General features: G+C 33.3%; 1 non-coding gene across 1 annotated transcript; it reads left to right on the plus strand.

Annotated features, from left to right (window-relative positions):
• Trnae-uuc (transfer RNA glutamic acid (anticodon UUC)) lies at positions 1–72 on the plus strand. The gene has a single exon. It is a non-coding gene; the product is annotated as a tRNA-Glu (tRNA).
• Positions 73–5,756: the final 5,684 nt, after the last annotated feature.

A 5,756-nucleotide genomic window follows, 5' to 3' on the forward strand; every position in this document is an offset into this window, starting at 1 on the left:
TCCCGTATGGTCTAGTGGCTAGGATACCTGGCTTTCACCCAGGAGGCTCGGGTTCGATTCCCGGTACGGGAAAACACTTTTTGATTTAATTTTTTTTTATTTATCTCAAGGATTGTTATGTAAATAAAATTTAAATTAAATAAAAATATTTTTTCACCTGAAGAAACTATTAAACATTTTGCGGTGCTTATATAGTTAGACAATCATTTGATATAATATTTTATTTGATAACGTGAGTATTGTTGTAACATAAGGTTATTGTGTAAATAAATATTACATTATATTACCGAACTTTATTTATACATTAATAATTAGTTTGGCAGACCCGTGGATCCCCTTAAAACTAAACTCAACTGAATATTAACCATAAACTTAGCTTACTACCGTTAGTATACTAAATTTATGACACTAACAAATCGATTAAAATCATAGCCTCTTTCTAGCCTCGTGTTGAGGCGGACGACCTTCAAAGGTCGAGATTGTAAATGGTAGCGCACATTTGGTAATGTGTTGCAAGAGAGACTCGCTTATTGATTATAAATATTGCCACATGCAACTTGTGTACACTTTCGTTATTTTAACCGACTCCAAAAAGAATAGATTTTTTTTATACATAAGACAGTGCAAACGGGCAAGAGGCTTGCGTGTTGCTCAGCGGTGACCAATCCTTAATCTAAGGTTCGAACCTGTTACGAGAATACGCATCATACGATTGTACTAAGATCGCTTCGACTTACCGAGTGACATATAAAGCAAACAAAATAACACGTACTTATTTCAGTTACTGAGCGACCGTGTAAGGCGTAATGCTATTATTTATTCTAGATATTATACAGAGTGTGCTAAGTAAATGTCCCATATTGGCAATGACGTCACTACAAAGCCACCATGTTGGCTCGACCATAATAAGCAGGTCACATGAGAGAATCTGTGCAGTGACACTCTTAATTAGGACGCAAGCAAACCTACCAAGAACACCGTACAGCTTGTCAGACCCTCAAAACTCTTATTGGATTATAATAAGGGCTATTATAGTTTATAATGTTGTTGTAGAACTGAATAATGTGTTGGCATTAGAAGTGTAAATTGAGAAATAGTTAAGCAGACATGCCTGTGTATGGAAGGTGGTTCGACTGCTCGGTCAAAATAGGAATCAATTTGCACTTGTATTTCGAAGCGGCGATATAAATTTTATTAAATTTATGTGACAATTATGAGTTTTAATGGTAAATACAGCCATTTTATTTGAACAACTGGTAGCTTTGACGTTGCAAATCCATTATAATTCTTGTACCAAAAATTTTTTTCATGTACATATGACTATTATGGCAATGAATGAAATGAATTCTTTCTATGACTTTGTAATTAATGTTTAATGGTGATAAATATTATGTGTGTGCATTTTAATAATACTAGCTCATAGCTGCTGTCCGTGACTTCGCTCACGTGGATGCTATAAAAATACAAAGCTTGCATAAAGAGTGATAATAAATAGTGGATCTAGTGTTTTAAACATGAAATCCCGTTAAATTTCACTTTGAAACCTAGAATGACATTAATTTTTTTTACAGGAAGTTAGTTTAATGTTTGACATTTGCACAATGGGACAATATATGCTCGAACATGATTGGGAAATATTAAAAACTCACTTTTCGGCATTGATCGTAGACAAACAGACAAAAATTCAATAGAGTACTTTTTTGGTTTCGGTATTGATCGTAACTGACAAAAATTCAATTGAGTACTTTTTTGGTTTCGGTATTGATCGTAACTGACATAAATTCAATAGAGTACTTTTTTGGCTGCGGTATTGATCGTAACTGACAAAAATTCAATTGAGTACTTTTTTGGCTTCGGTATTGATCGTAACTGACAAAAATTCAATTGAGTACTTTTTTGGCTGCGGTATTGATCGTAACTGACAAAAATTCAATTGAGTACTTTTTTGGCTGCGGTATTGATCGTAACTGACAAAAATTCAATTGAGTACTTTTTTGGCTTCGGTATTGATCGTAACTGACAAAAATTCAATTGAGTACTTTTTTGGCTTCGGTATTGATCGTAACTGACAAAAATTCAATTGAGTACTTTTTTGGCTGCGGTATTGATCGTAACTGACAAAAATTCAATTGAGTACTTTTTTGGCTTCGGCATTGATCGTAGACAAACAGACAAAAATTCAATTGATTACTTTTTTGGCTTCGGTATTGATCGTAAACAAACAGACAAAAATTCAATTGAGTACTTTTTTGGCTTCGGTATTGATCGTAAACAAACAAACAAAAATTCAATTGAGTACTTTTTTGGCTTCGGTATTGATCGTAAACAAACAGACAAAAATTCAATTGAGTACTTTTTGGCTTCGGTATTGATCGTAGACAAACAGACAAAAATTCAATAGAGTACTTTTTTGGTTTCGGTATTGATCGTAACTGACAAAAATTCAATTGAGTACTTTTTGGCTTCGGCATTGATCGTAGACAAACAGACAAAAATTCAATTGATTACTTTTTTGGCTTCGGTATTGATCGTAAACAAACAGACAAAAATTCAATTGAGTACTTTTTGGCTTCGGCATTGATCGTAGACAAACAGACAAAAATTCAATTGATTACTTTTTTGGCTTCGGTATTGATCGTAAACAAACAGACAAAAATTCAATTGAGTACTTTTTTGGCTGCGGTATTGATCGTAACTGACAAAAATTCAATTGAGTACTTTTTTGGCTTCGGTATTGATCGTAACTGACAAAAATTCAATTGAGTACTTTTTTGGCTTCGGTATTGATCGTAACTGACAAAAATTCAATTGAGTACTTTTTTGGCTGCGGTATTGATCGTAACTGACAAAAATTCAATTGAGTACTTTTTTGGCTGCGGTATTGATCGTAACTGACAAAAATTCAATTGAGTACTTTTTTGGCTTCGGTATTGATCGTAACTGACAAAAATTCAATTGAGTACTTTTTTGGCTTCGGTATTGATCGTAAGTGACAAAAATTCAATTGAGTACTTTTTTGGCTGCGGTATTGATCGTAACTGACAAAATTCAATTGAGTACTTTTTTGGCTGCGGTATTGATCGTAACTGACAAAAATTCAATTGAGTACTTTTTTGGCTTCGGTATTGATCGTAACTGACAAAAATTCAATTGAGTACTTTTTTGGCTTCGGTATTGATCGTAACTGACAAAAATTCAATTGAGTACTTTTTTGGCTGCGGTATTGATCGTAACTGACAAAAATTCAATTGAGTACTTTTTTGGCTTCGGCATTGATCGTAGACAAACAGACAAAAATTCAATTGATTACTTTTTTGGCTTCGGTATTGATCGTAAACAAACAGACAAAAATTCAATTGAGTACTTTTTTGGCTTCGGTATTGATCGTAACTGACAAAAATTCAATTGAGTACTTTTTTGGCTGCGGTATTGATCGTAGAAAACACAGCAAGTATTATTTTAAAATATTCAACATATAGTTTTTACTTTGTTACGATTTAATTATACTTTTCCAGTGGAAGGCTCCTTTGCACAGGATGCCGGCTAGATTATGGGTACCACAACGGCGCCTATTTCTGCCGTGAAGCAGTAATGTGTAAGCATTACTGTGTTTCTTTCTGAAGGGTGCCGTAGCTAGCGAAAGTACTGGACAAATAAGACTTAACATCTTGTCTCAGGGTGACGAGCGTAGTTGTAGTTCCGCTCAGAATTTTAGGGGTTTCTCATAAATCCTGAGTGGCACTGCTTTGTAATGGACAGCACGTATACATTACCATCAGCTGAACGTCCTGCTCGTCTCGTCCCTTATTTTCATATAAAAAATACTTATTAATAATAAGTAGCGGACCCGAATGACGCTCTTCTGTCAATAGAACAGCGAAGAAGAAGAAGAAGAGAATAGATAAAATAATTTAGGTATTCAGGAATAATGAAGTCTAAAGTCATTTGAATTGTGAAATCAAAATTAATGAGTTAAAAATTAAACAAAGTCTTCTTTCTGAATGACTTTATACTCGTAGTATGTAGTAATAAAATGAGAAGGATTAATATTGTATTTGTGTAAATAGCTTTCACATTACTGCTTTATAAATGACAATTTTTTAAAGTATTAAGATGGATATAGTAGGCTATTTTTAAGAATTATGGCTAGGATTTTTCTAGACACCAATATAAGATACACAATTCCACCATACATTATTTTGTTATATCTCTATGGGGTTATACAGCGTTTTCGTTGAAAGCTCCCAGCCTGCTTATTTTTTTCCGACACCTCCAACAAATATCGCTATACATATACACTAAAACCTTCCACGAGAACCAGGCTATCCATTGATCACATCAGCATGGAAGTCGGTGCAGTAGTTTTTGAGTTTATCGCGAACAGTGGTAGATTGACAACCTGTCTCTAATATAACCTTAATAGAACTATTTCGAGTTAAAAAAAGTGGACGTTTTACGTAACTTATAATATTCTATACCTACTCTGTATTTTGGATGAAGTCTTAAGTAAGAATTTTGTTGTTGAAGTATTTTTATTTCTTTGTAAAAAACATGAAAAAGAAACCGTGAAAACTTGGAAAACTTGAAAATGATGCTATTACGATTCTTAAATTTTCGTAACTGTTGTTGGGAGACATTTGTTACAAACTTGTGCAAGTTCAGTTAAAAGGAAAGTACTCAAGAGTTTAATTACATAATTTGCATTTGGGGACAAATTATGAGATATTAATATATGTATATTTTACTACGTAAATGCTACAAGAGACGATACGGTTACCGTACTATTATAGAATTATTGTTCAGAAGTCTTTTATATCATCATTCACAGATTCAGCATTTTTCAAAACATTTAGCTATCAGTTTGCACAGACTGTGTAGTCTGCAAACTGATGCACCAATAATACTTCAAACTTTTTTTTATAAAATATAATAATAATTTAATATTATAATAATTTATTGACACACTTTTACACAAATTATCTTGCCCCAAACTAGGCATAGCCTGCACTATGTGTGCAAGACAACTATATATTTAATACAATATACTTACTTAAACATACATAAATACATATAAACATCCATCACTCGGAAACAAACATCTATATTGATCATATAAATAATTGCAACTACCGGGATTCGAACCTGGGACCTCTAGCTTAGTAGTCAGGGTCACTAACCATTCAGCTATATTGGCCGTCTTCTATACAAAAGGGGCAAACGGGCAAGAGGTGGTGAAGCAACCGTTTATGGGTATCACCAGGCAACACCAGGGGTGAAGAGGTATGTTGCCAGCCTTTAAGTTTTGAGTATGCTGTTGAAACTCCCTAAGTCGTATCGTTTCGGTAAGATTGCAACTAGTAATTGATTCTATAAATTGACTTTTTTTATTGTAAAAATTTACAAGAAACAAACTATAAAACAATTTCAGCCATCCTCATGAAACTTATGTGTTTATGTGAGGAATAGCAAGTTCACTTATCATAAAACTTAAAGTATTTAATAATTACTATTCTGAAACTATAATATTAAAGTAGAAAAAAATAACATGTCTGAATTAAATAGCAAAGCGGAGACAAACTAAAATAAAAACAAACAAAAAACATCGAGCAATAGCAAATAGCAATAGAACAAAGATTCACTGTTGTATAACAGGCATGAAGTAAGTCACAAAACACGCGATCGTAGAATGCCAAACTTCAACATGATGTGGGTGGGATTTCGTATTTTGACCTATTAACATAGTATCAACCCGAACA

The sequence above is a fragment of the Leptidea sinapis genome, chromosome 34, assembly GCF_905404315.1.
Source record: "Leptidea sinapis chromosome 34, ilLepSina1.1, whole genome shotgun sequence".
In the NCBI taxonomy this organism is placed as follows: domain Eukaryota; kingdom Metazoa; phylum Arthropoda; class Insecta; order Lepidoptera; family Pieridae; genus Leptidea; species Leptidea sinapis.